At 42.9% G+C, this 16,555-nt stretch overlaps 1 pseudogene across 1 annotated transcript in view; it reads left to right on the top strand.

The window, feature by feature from the left end:
• The window catches only part of LOC144805909 (uncharacterized), a 45,147-nt pseudogene extending 28,807 nt beyond the window's left edge, over window positions 1-16,340 (top strand). The window contains exon 3 of the transcript XR_013605626.1: window positions 12,484-16,340. The product of XR_013605626.1 is annotated as an uncharacterized LOC144805909 (transcript). The remainder of the gene's footprint in view (window positions 1-12,483) is intronic.
• Window positions 16,341-16,555: the final 215 nt, after the last annotated feature.

The raw sequence follows: 16,555 nt of genomic DNA on the forward strand, positions 1-16,555 counted from the left end.
GTCTTAGGATGCTTGTATTCAGTCCAGAGAAGATCAAAGATGACAGATTCAGCCAGGATCTGTGACTGGGGGAGAGTGTCTGAAAATTTTCTTTTTTTGTAAAAAAATGTTTTATTTCAGAACCAGCAAATACAGGAGTCAAAATACAAAATACATAATTACATAATTCCATAGAGAAAAAAAAGAAAGGACAAAAAGAGGAAAAAACAAAAAAAACAGAAAAAGAAAAAGTTATCTGAAGAATAGAGAGTATGGAAAGTCGAAAAGAAGAAAAACAGGATACAAATATATAACAATTGCAACACATAATATATATTACCGAAAAAATAATAATAATAAAATTAGCTACAAGAAAAGAACACACAACAGATACTTGACAGTTATTAGTGCAGAGATAGCGGTCGAACCCCGGACTTCCATGAAGTTATCGGGTACCAAATAGCATCTCCTATTTTTCTTGCCTTAGGCCCTCTGGTAGCGTATATCGCTTTTTCGAGATTAAAAACCGCAAGGAGGCGGGCAAGCCACATTTGGAAGCTTGGTGGATCAGGTTCCTTCCATCGAGCTGATAGAATAATTCTTAATACGGCCATTCCTATAAATAACATTCTTTCCACATTAATGGAGAGATTCAAAGAGTTATCATGCCCAAGCACATAGAGTGTAGACAATTCGGGAATTTTATGCCCAAACACCTCTTCCCAGAATTCAGACATCATTATTTTAATTTGGTAAGCTCCCTGCACTCACAAAACATATGGATTAATGTAGCAGGGCCTAGAAGACATCTGGGACATAAATCATTCTCCCTCTTGCCCCACGCAAATAGCTTAATGGGAGTATAGTAGAGATTAAAAATAGTTTTGTACATCTGGGCTTTGAGACTGGCTGACATAAGGAGACGTTGTGTTAGCTCTAAGCTTCTATCAATATCTACATTAGGGTTCTCTAATTTATCGGCCTAAGTAGCTTCCGTTTTTTTCTATGTCATCTTGGATTCTAGTCATTAATAGACTGTAAATTGAGCCAATTCTAGTAGTTATTCTAGTAATTGCCTCAATGATGTCGATTCTTCGCAAAGAAACAGCGGGTGCTTTTAATTTAAGTATTGTATATACCTGAACAAATTTAAGATAATCCCCATTAGATAGCAGGTATTTTGTCTGTAAATCTGTGAAAGTGGTTTAGTAATTTCTTAACAAAAAATCGCTCACTGTAATAATCCCTAATGATTCCCATTTCTTAGAGATGACATCGAACCCAAGGCCAGCAAGAAGTTTTGAATGCCAGAGGGGCGTGTACCTATTTATTTTCCCAATGCGCATATGCTTAATGGTTTTGGACCATACCCTCCAAGCGTTAGATATAATTTTAAATTTACTTTTTTTATAATAGCTGGCCTCTATTTGCCTCAAACAGAGGCCTTTTGCTATCTCACCAAGTGCCAGCTCATAAATAGAAGGGATTGTAGTGAGATCCATAACACCTGCCGAGGGGATAGAACATAACAGCGGTACCATTTGTTGGAGGAATGTTGCCCAGAAGTAAGGTAGGATAATTGGAATTGGGAGACGCTTTGTGGAAGTGAAGGAAGTTTGATGGACCTCCTGATCTTGCCCTGCGGCCATACAAATTTAGACATAAGTGAGTCTATTATTTTAAGAGTCTTCTCCTCTATAGAGAGAGGAATAGCTTGAAACATATAAAGCAGCCTGGGGAGGACATTCATTTTTAAAAAGTTACCCCTGCCTATGATTGAGAGATGTAGACTATTTACCCGCTCAAGATCTTTCTTAATATGAATGAGTAGTGGCTCAAAATTGAGTTTGGGGATAAGTTTTATATCGGGGCTAATAGTAACACCCAGGTACGTAGCCTTATTAGCTCTCCTTGGATCTACACATACAGTATTATCCGTGCATAATATAATTGTCTTTCCTTTATTTAAGGAATAACCCGAGTACCGACCATACTGGTCAGCTAGATTCTCAACTTCACTCATGGATTCTATAGGGTCGGGTGTAATTATCGCAATGTCATCGGCATACGCCAATACAATGGTTTCAAACTGTCCATAAACAACAGGTTTAATTGCCTGGCTCTCCAGCAGCTTCAAAATTAAGGGGTTTATGTATAGTGCAAATAATAATGGCGAGCAGGGACACCCTTGCCTGGTGCCTCTGGAGTTGTTAATAATGCCAGATTATGAGCCCATAATCTGCAGTTTTGCTTTAGGGCATAAATACATTGCTTTAATGGATTTAATAAATTTGGAGCCAAAATCATTTCGTGCCAGAACAGCCCATAAGAAGTTCCATGAAACACGATCGAAGGCCTTTTCAGCATCAAGAAGAATCATCAACATCTGGCCCCCCGTGGCCGACATGATATCAAATAGGGTAATAGCCCTACGGGTGTGATCGGTGGTACCTTTGCCAGGAACAAATCCAAGCTGCCACGGGGAGACCAGATGTTCCATGACCCTACTGAGCCGAATGGCCATCACTTTCGCATATAATTTGAAATCCGAATTAATCAAGGAGATTGGGCGATACGATGTGAGTTGGTCTGCGGATTTCCCTTTTTTCGGAAAGACAATTATATTAGTCTCATTCCATGAATCAGGGGGGACACCATTCCATTGAATCCCTAAAAATAAATCGTGGATAACGGGGCCCAATTGGTGACCCAGGATTTTAAACAAATCAAGAGGAATTTTGTCAGGACCTGCGGCTTTTCCAAGAGCCAACGAACATAGGGCTGTCTGCACTTCCGCCAAGGTGATTTCCTTCTCAAGAACCTCACGGGAGACGTCGTCCAGAAACCTACGTGCCTCTGGGTTATTGAGAAGATTGCTAAGGTACGTGTCTGAATCGTCCCAATTAACAATTAAATCATCTTGATACAGGTTTTGATAATATTGCTGGAAAGCTTTAATTATGTCAGAAGTATGTGTGTAAGTCTGACCTCCTTCCTGTATAGAGCCAATAATGTTAAATGTATTTTTTTGACGAGTACGCAAAGCAAGGTGTTTGCCAGCTCTTTCGCCATTTTCATACAGATCCTTCCGATGAACTCTATATGTTTCGGCAGCTTTCTGGCTAAGGCCTGAATTAAGCTCAGATTTTAACACTAATATCTGATACATGGCCAGTTTTCTATCTTTACCCTGTGATATTTGTGTAATGTGTTCTTCTTCAGCCTTTGCAAGGTCATGGACTTTCTGGCTATATTCATTATTTATTAGCATTCTAGCCCTAATTTGAAAACTCATTGTTTCTCCTCTAAGCACGGATTTGAAGCAATCCCAAACTACTTTCCTCGGGACACTATAGCGGTTAATATCAAAATATTCTTGGGCCCAGCTGGCAATAAAGGCAATATATTCGTTATTAGCAAGAAGTTTACGGTCAAACGTCCAAGCCCGATGTTGTCTGATTAAGGTTGTAATATTAATTGTAAGGGTAAGGGCATTGTGGTTGGAAACAATTTTTGGAAGTTTAATGATTGTGGCTTGCGGGGCTAAGTCTGTTGAGACAAGTATATAATCTATTCGGACAGGCTTTCTGTGCGGACAGGAGAAATAAGTATACCCAGGATCCGGATAGTTCTTAAGGTCCCATATATCAACTAGGCCAAAACTGTCTACTAGCCTGTTAATGGCCTTAAAAACACGTGGCTTACGATCCTCATATTTCTTTTGATGAGAATGTCTGCTAGATGGTAGATTAAATGAAATATTTAAGTCGCCGCATATGATAAGCGGGCCCTGCCAGGCTGCAAGTTCAAGTTCTAATTTTTAAAAAATAGCAGGATCGTCCAGGTTGGGCCCATAAATAGAACAAATGGTGATACCAAAGGTGAGTTTCACAATAACCCACCTACCATGCGGATCGGCTAGTTTACGTGTTGCTTCGCCAATGGAGGATTTGGCTAGAATAGCTACCCCACGATTGTTAGACGTTTTTGACGAAGCTGCTAATACGTTGTATCCCCTGAATCTAAATAATGACCTCTGATCCCAAGACAGGTGCGTCTCCTGGAGACATATAACATCAACTGGGTTCAGACTGATTATTTTGCCCAAACGTTGGCGCTTGTCTCTGGCAGTAGACCGGCCACACTCCAAGTTTGGATAGTCAACCTTCCCATAACACTATAATAAATTTTAACCACATCGATCTATTATTCTGTTGTTCATATTTGTGTTGCAGTTTACTAGACATTTAATCTGGCTTAGTTACAATGATACTTAAAGCTGTACCTGGGTTAGAAAACGCAATGACACCTGTCTCAAAGCGGGTTCTATATAAATCATTTAGCTAGAAGAAAATATACGTGAGTCCGAAAAAGACAAAAAGGAAATGAGATGGAAAAGCTAATGCTAGATTATTCCAGTTCCTTCTCATTTTATCTCATCCAAAAAAGCTTTAGCTTTGATCTCTGACAAAAATAATTTTGTTTGACCGCCAAAAACAACTTTCAGCCGAGCCGGATTATTCAGATAGGCCTGGGCTTTTTTGTCCTGAAATGGTTTAATTAGCAAGCGAAGTCGCCAGCGCCATTCGACCGTAGCATGACAAAAATCTGGTCGAGTAAAATAAGAAATATCTTTAAAAGTATGCTTCCAGTCAGGTCTAGCTTTCTCAGAAATTGTCTGTCATAATAGGAAATTCCCAAAGTAGACCAAGATTGCGCGAGGGTAGACACCAGGCTTAGATCGTGAATTAAAAGGCATTCAGTGGGTTCGCTGTATCTCAGAGTCCCAGTTCCAATTTGTAAGCTCAGGCAATGAGTCTCGAAATAGGTTCACCACAAAAGACCGAACATCTTCACCTTCTGCCTTCTCGGGAATACGTAATATGCGCAGGTTGCTCCTGCGCTGGCGATTCTCGAAATCTTCGAGCTTCCACCTGACATCAGCAAGTTCAGCCTCGTGCAGCTCAATCTTTTCAGAGTTCAAAGCAGCATCATTTTCATTGGAGAGCACCCTCGCTTCTATTTCAGTCATTCTTTTACCAAATGAGCTGCAGGTCCTGGTGAGTTTACGAACTACCCCTTGTACTTTGCGAAGGGCAGCTTGGGCTCTTCGACTATCGAGAGCGGTCTCCTCCCTATGAGCAGCAATAGCTTGCAAAATAGTATCCACAGCTGTAGGGGGGAGCTCATCATCTGAGGATCGCAACCCGGACTGAGCGTTGTTTATACTGTGTGTAGAATGGCTAAGTTAGTCGGACAGGGAATAGTCCCACACTAAATCCCCTGCATTGTGCTGTTTGTGTCTGGGTGTATGGACAGGTTTTGATTTAATAGTATTAACTTTCAGATCGTTATTATCATTATCCTTGTCATTGCTCTCATCAGAGTTAAAGGACAGGGAGTCATCTTCAGATCCGGTCTCGCCTGACCATTCCCCCTCAGCCCCTGTTTCAGCCCCCGTTTCATCAGAAAAAGAGTAAACATCACTTGCTTCCTTATCCAACTCGTGATTGCCTTTATTATCCATACCAATAGGTCTCTTTTCATGAGGCGTATTCTTAGAAACAATGGAGGTTATTACAGTGACTTGAGAAACAGAAACCAGGGGGACCTTGGGGGCTGAAGCGGTGGTTGGTACAAAGGCTGGTAATGCAAACACCGGGGTATCCACAGTAGCACTAGCAACACTAGCTGACCCTTCATTCAAAGATAAATTAGCCAGGTTTGAAACATTAAGCTCAGCAATCTGATCTAGCTCTACGCCCCCAATGTCAACAGCTGTACTGGGAGAGGAGTTAGGTTGTAAACAAATGTCCTGTTCCACAAGCTCAATAGTACTTACAATAGCAGTGGGCTCAATAGCAGTGGGCGTCGCTAGCTACGTGATATTGGTATCGACATCGTTTTGAAATTCCCCTTCAGGAGCTTGAGCACTACCCCCTGCTGATCCAAGATGCTATTCACGCCAGCTGAATTTGCGGCATCCTAAGTAGTTTCGGGCAGAGTACATGAGGAAACTGAGGACTGCTTCTAGCCTTGTACTGGAAGCGCTCCTTTACTTTTCCGGAATAGATCGATTACTGTGCAGCCTGGGGCTGCCAAAGCACTTGAAGCATCTTTCTTCTGGAGCTTCCTTCGTGAAGCCAGTGCCTCCTGTCTCGGAGAGCAGTCAGCGGAGGGAGTAGGCTGATTCTTCCCTCGCGCTGCGGGAGTCAGCGTGTTGCCAGGCCCGCCCCCACTCTGTGCTCCGTTCATGGTCTGGCGTTCCGCATCCTCGCGGAGTGCTCTGGCCGCCCTGGCCGCCCTCGCTCGCGCTGCTGTTGATGAGGCCACTGCTGTCGCTTTGGGAGGCATGGGGGCAGGGACTGAAGTAAAAGCAGAGGTAGAGGTAGAGGCGAATCCGGTTTCGGAGGACTTGCAAGGACTGTTGGGGCTACCGGCTCTGTCAGCTGTGTCGACGTCGGAAGAGCCGCTCTGAGTCAGCTTATCCATCGGAACTCTGTGCAGGAGGCAATCCGGTGAGTTGGAGAGTGCCTTAACTATAGCCCAGCCGATCAACGAGTACAGGGAGGAAACAAGCTTAGAGTCCTGGCAGATCGGCTCGTGTGGGTTACGTAGCATTTTTTAAAGACTATATTACTCATAGTCCATGATTATTACTGGAATAATCATTTGGGGTAGCATGTAGGGATAGAAGGTGGCGTCCCTCTGGTCATAGCGAGGAGCTTGAGTGCAGCGCCTGCAGCGCAGTCTACAGACAGACCGCCATCTTGCCTCCTAACCAATATTTTCATGTATGAAGGTTGAGACCTTTTCCTTTCATCGTGGAGCAAAAGCTGCTTGTTGTAGGGGACTACTGTCTCCACAACCAGTCCATGACACTACTAGCTAGAGTAATCAGTTTCCAGTAACATGACCCTGAACACCTACTAGCTCTTCCTTCTATGTCTGTGTTCCAAGCCCCTCCTCCTCCCCTCGGACCTACCAAAGATGATTGGTCTGTGTGTAAAGGCGTTTTCGTGTACTGGATTCATGTGAGGTGCAGAGCCCATTTCAGGTGTCTCCCCTGTATCTACGTACCCTCTAAAGTTGTGTGCTGTTCCATAACATTAGTGACAATCTGCAGTCTCTCCTCTCATTGCATGTCCGCTGCTGCTTTTTAGAGTCACTCCTCGTATTGAAATTCTTTGTAAAGCAGATGACCCTTGTAGGGAAGATTATAATCTCTCTGACACCCCTTGGTACGTAATATCCCATACCTGCCCTCCCCCCCCCAAAAAAACTGACTCTGCATGATTTACTATATGGTAAATACTTCCTTGAAATATTGCTCATTTTGCCCATGCTTCAGTCCATATGAAACTAGTCTTTGCCCTCCCACCCTCTTGTCCACACAGTACCCTGGATACCGCCAGCTATTACCTGCTCACCTGTCATGAGAACTTATAGACAGAATAGAAGTTTTTCTGCTGGTGGACACGGAACACTTTCTGTTAGTAACTCCACTGGGTGCAATCCCATTGGTGCCTGGCCTGTGTTATTGCATTGTTTGCATCAGATTCTCCTTGTTCCTGGCCTGTGTTATTGCATTATTTGTTTCAATCCAAGTGTCTGGCCTGTGTTATTGCATTGTTTACGTCAGATTCTCCTCGTGCCGGCCTGTCTTATTGCATTGTTTGCATCAGATTCTCCTAGTGCTTGACCTGTGTTATTGCATTGTTTGCATCAGATTCTCCTAGTGCCTGGCCTGTGTTATTGCATTGTTTGCATCAGATTCTCCTCATGCCTGGCCTGTGTTATTGCAGTGTTTCGTCAGACTCTCCTAGTTCCTGGCCTGTGTTATTGCATTGTTTGCCTCAAATTCTCCTTGTGCGTGGCATGTGTTATTGCGTTGTTTGCACCAGATTCTCCTCGTGCCTGGACTGTGTTATTGCATTGTTTGCATCAGATTCTCCTCATGCCTGGTCTGTGTTATTGCATTGTTTGCATCAGATTCTCCTCGTGCCTGGTCTGTGTTATTGCATTGTTTACATCAGATTCTCCTCATGCCTGGCCTGTGTTATTGAAGTGTTTGCATCAGATTCTCCTCGTTCCTGGACTGTGTTATTGCATTATTTGCTTCAATCCAAGTGCCTGGCCTGTGTTATTGCATTGTTTGCATCCGATTCTCCTAATGCCTGGCCTGTGTTATTGCATTGTTTGCATCAGATTCTGCTTGTGCCTGGCCTGTGTTATTGCATTGTTTGCCTCAAATTCTCCTTGTGCGTGGCATGTGTTATTGCGTTGTTTGCACCAGATTCTCCTCGTGCCTGGACTGTGTTATTGCATTGTTTGCATCAGATTCTCCTCGTGCCTGGTCTGTGTTATTGCATTGTTTGCATCAGATTCTCCTCGTGCCTGGTCTGTGTTATTGCGTTGTTTACATCAGATTCTCCTCATGCCTGGCCTGTGTTATTGAAGTGTTTGCATCAGATTCTCCTCGTTCCTGGACTGTGTTATTGCATTATTTGCTTCAATCCAAGTGCCTGGCCTGTGTTATTGCATTGTTTGCATCAGATTCTCCTCGTGCCTAGCCTGTGTTATTGCATTGCTTGCGCCGGATTCTCCTAATGCCTGGCCTGTGTTATTGCATTGTTTGCGTCACGTTTTCCTGGTGCCTGCCCTGTGTTATTGCATTGTTTGCATCACGTTTTTCTAGTACCTGGTCTGTTATTGCATTATGTGCGCTGTTTTTGGTATCTTATTATTCTAATAGTTGCAGCTTTTCTAACAAACATGGCACCTTTTATCCCAATCAAGTGCATCTGACTGCAAGGTCACTGCACTCTCCGTGCAGTAGCAATCTACTTCCTATTTATGTAGCAACAGACAGCACAGCATGTCTGCCAGAGATGTCATAAGGTTAGAAACAGTACATAGCTAAATAGGTATGATGCAATAGTGTTGAGTAAGATTTTAAACGAAGAAGCTGCTGTGATAGACGGCACAACATCCATGTCTAAACATCAGCAGTAGGACAATGGTTCATGGAATGAGAATAGTAGATTTATTTACACTTCGGTGCGGTGCGTGTCACTTAATGTTCTTTTCTTCCACTCTCATGAGGTGGTTTTACAAGGCAACTCTGAGCTCACTGAGTGTGGTTCCATGAATCTCAGAGACGGGCCGTTCCAAAGACGGTAACAGAGAAGGTTGAAAGATCTGAGTCTTGATCCTGGCAGATGGACGGGTGTTCCCTGAGTAGGTGTAGTTGGTCTGTGTTTTAACATGGCTGTCCAGGGGGTGTAAGAAAATGTCAGCAATTTGTGGAGGGCCCTCTTTTGGGTGAGAACCACCCAGCTTCATGCAATGCGGACTAGAGGGTTTGTGTCTGCGCAGGATGAGTTACATTCTGATAGCAACATTTTAGGACCTTGTCCATAGCGGATAGATGTTACCAAGGATTAACATCTTCAGTTACGGCAGATAGAGAAAGTCCATTTACCTCGAGTTGCTTGAAAAGCTTTCTGCACTCTGCTGGTGCAGGCAGGATGTTTATTTTCTAGTTGGCATTTGCCAGGGATTGAATTAAACCTTGGAGCAGCACTTGTAGCGTTGACTCTTAGAGTCTTATAGTATGTGCTTGCTGCGTTAGAACTATCTTAATGTTCCACGGAGCTCAGAAAATCCAGCCTCTCCGTCCTCTCAGAGCACGAGGTCTGTGGCATGACCAGTAGAACTGCAATAAAGAAGAGGACCTAGACCAGTTCTACCTCTCCCGACCCTTGAACTGATCATTGAGGAAATAAGCCCCTGCCTGGAAGGAAGATCTGCACAGGGCACAGCTGACAGAAGCCCACACTGGAAGGAAGATACGCACAAAGCACAGCTGACAGAAGTCCTGCCTGGAAGGAAGATCTGCACGAGAAGAAGCTGACAGAAGTCCAGCCGAGAAAGGAAGATCTGCACAAGGCACCGCTGACAGACGTCCTGCCTGGAAGGAAGATCTGCACAGGGCACAGCTGACAGAAGGTCTGCCTGGTGGTGACCTCAACGCAGTGACACCCACAAACCACAAGATCCGTCAAGCCCAGCTAGCCACACTGGACGCAATGTACATCAAAGGCCTGATTTAGATTTCAGCGGATGGTTTATTCCAACACAAATGTGACAGGTATCCTGCCCACCCCATTAAGAATGCATTACATCCTGTCGTAATTATAATATGGCAGGCAGGATATCTGTCAGGTTTTGATAATGCCTTGATGTAGTTTGCAGAGTTTTACTCTGCGGAACTCCACGAAGTGCCAGGGAAACTCCGCCGCACTCCGCAGACTTCCGCTAGTGGCAGAGTTTGTTAAGTTGCACTGCTCTCACTGATTTTCAGTGCCAGGAGTTTAACCCCCACTGTAAAATCAGCACGAACAGCACCACACATCGTGCCAGAGGGTGCTGCTGCTTTCTGACACTCTAATTGATATTCTAATCAAATGGCAGCTTTATCAACGAGAATGGCAGATTTTAACACTCGAGTGGTCGCGACCTGCCATGACCTCAAGCAATGAGAAATCTCGCCAGGAGGAGGTCTAGCGCTTTATATTTTCTCACAAGCGCTCACCACCTTACCGTTGGCGAACCGATAGAGAAAAGAATTCCGTTCTGCATGGAGTTTTTTGGAACAAATCCACACAGAGTGCAGCTTGGGCAAAACTTTGCGATCTCTGCCAGCAGACCGGAATTCTTCACCCACCCCTAGTTTTTAGGCTATAATCTGTTGGACAAACTCCCAACTAGGCCCTATGTCTGCAATAAGTGTTGTAGAAGAAGTGAGATCCATGGCCTTGTGAGTATCAGGCCGTTATCTGACTTCTGATGAACCCCACAGAGTGAGTGCGCAGCCAGAGGGCAGTAGGGGGGCCAAAGGACAGGAAATTAGGTAAACTTGAATATGAGAAATATGGAAAGGTAGAAATGCCGCATCACCCGTGGATAACTGACACCTCCTCCCGCTCTTCGAAATGCCCATCCAGTCACAAAGTGGCATCCTGGGCCCCAAACAGACAACATCATGACAGATGCCATGTAATGGTGGAAAAGGGGGACTAAAGAGTAATATGCACACATCTGCTGCAGGGAGATGTCAGGTAAATTATTTGTTGTGATGGATTCCCTATAAATACTAAATGACTGATATCGTTGAATATTACATGTTATGAATCAACGTTTGCTTGCCTTATCTGCGCATATAATGTAAAGGACGGGCCTTACAGTGAACCCCTCGCTCTGTGTGACACAAAAGCCCTGGAAAGAGCTGCATCTTACAGAACTTTATCTACTTTAGGAAAAGCTAAAGACTTGCTTATTAAAGTTGTCTTTCAGGGCCAGAACCGGGTGCTCTAAGCTGCACTAGTTTCAGGGAGATGGACAGATGTTATGGCGATAGGAAACCCCCCTCAACTCACTATAATGTTCCAATCTTCCAGGTTTGAAGAAACCAGAAATGCTTGAACCAAGGGAGCTGTTGAAAGTGTCAAAGGAGACTTATGAACAGCGAGTAAAGACAGGAGTTGGTATTTGAGATGATCTTAAGTGAATAGGAGAGGAACGAGAAGAAGCGTGTGAATGGAGTTACCATTGTTGTATACTTCGTAAAGAGTTACTGAAAATGTTGCAGCCCAGCCTGATCCATCTCTTTTTCTAAAATCTATTGTTGTTTCAACAAAATCTTGACCATATGCGTCTATCTTAAGCAAAACCTCAAGCACTTGGGTGCTCTGAGAATGCCCTTACTTTGCTAAGTTACTGGTAAATCACTGGTAAATCACCTCCTTTTCAGACATTAATAAGATATCACCTGATCAACAGAACTTTTAGTTAGATATCTGTGTGTGATGAAATATTCCTTGCTAAGTTTCAAAGGCGGTAAAGAAGAAGGGGGAAATTTACTAAGATTTTGCACCGTGTTTGCGTCACCAAAGTGGCACAAGACAGTGCAAAATGTTTTTTCCTAATTTTCTTTCCAGCAAAGAACGTAAAACTAATGTGAAGCATCGCATAGCACTGCTTTACATTACTTTGCACCATATCTGCCTGCCAAGGGGGGTGCATGGGCGTTGCCTTGCAACTGCACTGTGCAACACGCATACAAAGTGGGAAAAGGTTTCCCTCATGTCTAGGCAAAGTATTTTGCACAGGAAGGGTGTCCTTCCTGTACAAATCCTATGCTGGACTCACAGACACACACACCCTAGTGCTCTGGTGCTAAGGTGTGTGCTTGATGTAGGGCCGCTGTAATCAGTGCTAGCGCAAGGGAAAGGGAAGGAGAGAGCCATATCTTTGAAAATATGGTGCTCTCCTGCTCCCTCCCTGTTGTGCAGCGCAGCCTCGCGAGAGGAGGGCTGCGCTGCATTGCGTACAGATTTAGGAAATCTCCCCCGAAATGTCTTTTACAACCGGTTAAACATTATGGATTCTCATTCAATTATGTTTCAATTTAGTAATTTTAAATATCTTTACATCCAACAGGAAACAAGCCTTGAATGTGTTAAATGACCATCAATAATGAAGCGAATGCTGTAAATCTTCAATAATAGCAGAAATCATGAGCTACTATATTCAGGAAAACACCAGCGCAGTCGGCGACAGAGGAACCTGCACACAAACTGACAGATACTGGATGAAGCAGTCAAGGGCAGTTCGGTGGATGTAAGAGTCTGAGCTGTGCACCTCCACGCCACAAGACGAAGAAATTACCTTACGAAAATTAAGGCAACAACAATAACAAACCGCCTCCTGTATAAACAAGTGTCCAACTGCAGCTTTGATCATCAGATCGGTATGATGTGATTACCGCAGTGCTCTGTTTTATAAAATGATGACAAGCCAGCATTCCGTGCTCTAGGAGAATTGTAAACTCTTTCTGGCCAAACCACAGTAACCAGAGAAAAGCACAACAGAGCCGAGCCAGACAACTGACAGGTAAAGGAAAGAGGAGTTTGTCTATCTACAATACAACAGACTGTCCTAATTTGCACCGGCCAAAAGGAAGATACATCTTTACCTACAAGTGTGCATAGCCATAATCCAATCTAAAGGCACAATCACCTACAAAGACACATTCTGTGTATTAGGAGTGTGGCAAATATTTGGTGGCTATTAAATTTTTTTGTTAAAACTGAAATCAAACATGAAAAATACTACACACATATAGAGTGTGTGAGAAAAACACAAGTGCTTTATCAGGCATGTTGGCCCATCATGAAATACAGTCATGGATGTAGATAAATATATCGCCGACCCACAGACCTTAACCAAGAAAGAAGAATCATACACATGCAGCACGAGCTTTAGTTTGTCATCACTACTCAGGCTTCATCAGCACACGTACACAGGAGAAAAACCATTCAATTGCAGTGAATGTGTAAAGAGCTTTGGTCGATTATCAGAGCTACAAAGACATCAGCGAACACACACAGGGGAAAAGCCATTCAAGTGCAGTGAATGTGCAAAGTGCTTTAGTGAGTTATCAAGCCTTCGAAGACATCAGCGAACACACACAGGAGAAAAGCCATTCAAGTGTAGTGAATGTGCAAAGTGCTTTAGTCAGTTATCAGAGCTACAAAATCATCATCAAACACATACGGGGGGAAAACCATTCAAGTGCACTGAATGTGCAAAGTGCTTTAGTCAGTTATCACACCTTCGAAGACATCAGCGAACACACACAGGAGAAAAGCCATTCAAGTGTAGTGAATGCGCAAAGTGTTTTAGTCAGTTATCATACCTTCAAAGTCATCAATCAACACACACAGGGGAAAAACAATTCAAGTGCAGTGAATGTGCAAAGTGCTTTAGTCATTTATCAAGCCTTCAAAGACATCAACGAACACACACAGGGGAAAAGCCATTTAAATGCAGTGAATGTGTGAAGAGCTTTAGTCGATTATCATACCTACAAAATCATCAGCGAACACACACGGGGGAAAACCCTATCATTGTAGTGAATGTGACAGTAATTTTCGCGTCTCATCTACATTAAGGTATCATCAGCAAACTCACTCAGGAGAAAATCCATTCAAGTGCTGTGAATGTACAAAGTGCTTTAGTCGGGTATCATACCTTCAAAGACATCAGCGAACACACACAGGAGAAAAGCCATTCAAGTGCAGTGAATGTGTGAAGAGCTTTAGTCATTTACCAGACCTACAAAGTCATCAGCGAACACACACAGGGGAAAAGCCATTTAAATGCAGTGAATGTGTGAAGAGCTTTAGTCGATTATCATACCTACAAAATCATCAACGAACACACACGGGGGAAAAACCCTATTATTGTAGTGAATGTGACAGTAGTTTTCGCGACTCTTCAGCATTAAGGAAACATCAGCGAACTCACAGGAGAAAAACCATTCAAGTGCAATGAATGTGGGAAGAGCTTTAGTCAATTATCAAAGCTACAAAGTCATCAGCGAACACACACGGGGGAAAAACCGTATCATTGTAGTGAATGTGATAGTAGTTTCCGCTTCCCTTCAGCATTAAGGTATCATCAGCGAACTCACACAGGAGAAAAACCATTCTAGTGCAATGAATGTCGGAAGAGCTTTAGTCGATTATCAAAGCTACAAAGTCATCAGCGAACACACACAGGAGAAAAAACATTCAAGTTCACTGAATGTGCAAAGTGCTTTAGTGAGTTATCAAGCCTTCAAAGACATCAGCGAACACATACAGGAGAAAAGCCATTCAAGTGCAGTGAATGTGTGAAGAGCTTTAGTCAATTATCAGACCTACAAAGTCATCAGTGAACACACACAGGGGAAAAACCCTATCATTGTAGTGATTGTGACAGTAGTTTTCGCAGCTCTTCAGCATTAAGGTATCATCAGCGAACTCACACAGGAGAAAAAACATTCAAGTGCAGTGAATGTGCAAAGTGCTTTAGTCAGTTATCACACCTTCAAAGTCATCAGCGAACACACACAGGGGGAAAACATAGAAGGGCAATGAAAGTGTGAAGGGCGTTTGTCAATTTTCAATCCCACACAGCCCTCAGTGAATACACTTCTTCATTTAACTCACATGGAAATAATCCTAGAGATGCAGGGACTCTGGAATGAACTTAAGAACATCAAAAATAATATTGACCCATCTGAGGACATAGACAAGAGCAGAACAGTGCAGTTATTGTGAGAGGAATGAATTACGGAAAAATATAAAATTCTAATTATGTGGGACATTTTTTAATACCAGATTATAGAAGACTGGACTAGCAGTAAAGAAGAAACACAGTTAACAGTATTTGCAGAATTATAAAAGTGTTTGTTTCCAGTGATTGTTCACTTCCGTACACATAGCAAAGTGACATGATGTACCAGGATACATAGTGGGAGACAAGCACAATGTGGATTAAAAGAAAAGCACATTGTTGATTTTTATTTGGTGAAGAAGAGATACAAAGAAAAACATTCAATCGCACCAGACCACACTACCACTAAAAGCAACACTGAACAATACTGGGACTAACAGCGGTATTTTCAGCTAACTTGTCGGATTAGTGATAAAACCTATAAACCCAACACACCCAGAGTGGACATGTTGTTAGGGCTCTGGAGATGGAAGCTTCATTGGTAAAATGCAAGTATTACTATTAACAAATGCCACTGCAGTATATGTAATGAACTAAAGCGAAGTACAAGTGTTCAAGAAATAACCTATTTTTAGATATAAAAGAGCATATAACTTGTTTTTAAGTAACGTTTGCTGCATCTTTTACACACTGTTATCAGTTGATGGATCAGCTCGTGCCTCGGGCCTTATAACTAAGTATGACCCGTGGCTCCTCTCTGACTTGGCTCTCCCTATTGATTTTGTTACTTACCAAACTCTACTTTTTACCAGAATTAAGCCATTGTAAGCAGCAGACTCTGTTAGAAGAATGTGGCAAAATAGAGAAATCCCACAACAAAAGCATATATGTGCCAGGACAGTCCGTTGCACTCCGGGCAACTCGCCTTCCACACGTGATTGTCCCTTGTCCTCAAATGTTCTAAAGGATTTGTCGTATGAATGCCAGAAGTGGCAGTGACATTCATGAAGCTAACGCTAACAGGAGTGTGTGGGAGATAGAGAGGGGGAGAGATAAAGAGAGCGAGAGAGACAAAGAAAGGAGGAGAAAAAGAGAAATGGAAGGAGGGGCAACAGCACGTTATTTGTACTCACCTAATTAGAAGAAGCAGCCGAATACATGTCAATGTGTGACATGACCAGAGAAACGAGCTGAACACCTGTGAATTTATATCTTTATTTTTAATACCTATAGACCCGTGTCATGCCAATAAACAGGGCACAAGTAAGGAAAATAGTGTGGAGCCCATTATTATGTGCAAATCACAATGACGTCACATGTAGTGATGTCACAAAAAGTGATGTCAGGTCCTCATAATAATTTTCACGTGAAAGGTTGACGGCCTGTTTTAAAAACAAAAAACAAGAAACATAAAATAATGTAAAAATACGTTTTTGGTTTCAGTTTTTATACAGCATGTTTTTTCCCACTATCAATTTGTAACTAAACTCGTAATTGACTGAAAGTGTAA

The sequence above is a fragment of the Lissotriton helveticus genome (assembly GCF_964261635.1).
Source record: "Lissotriton helveticus chromosome 1_1 unlocalized genomic scaffold, aLisHel1.1 SUPER_1_unloc_32, whole genome shotgun sequence".
Taxonomy (NCBI): domain Eukaryota; kingdom Metazoa; phylum Chordata; class Amphibia; order Caudata; family Salamandridae; genus Lissotriton; species Lissotriton helveticus.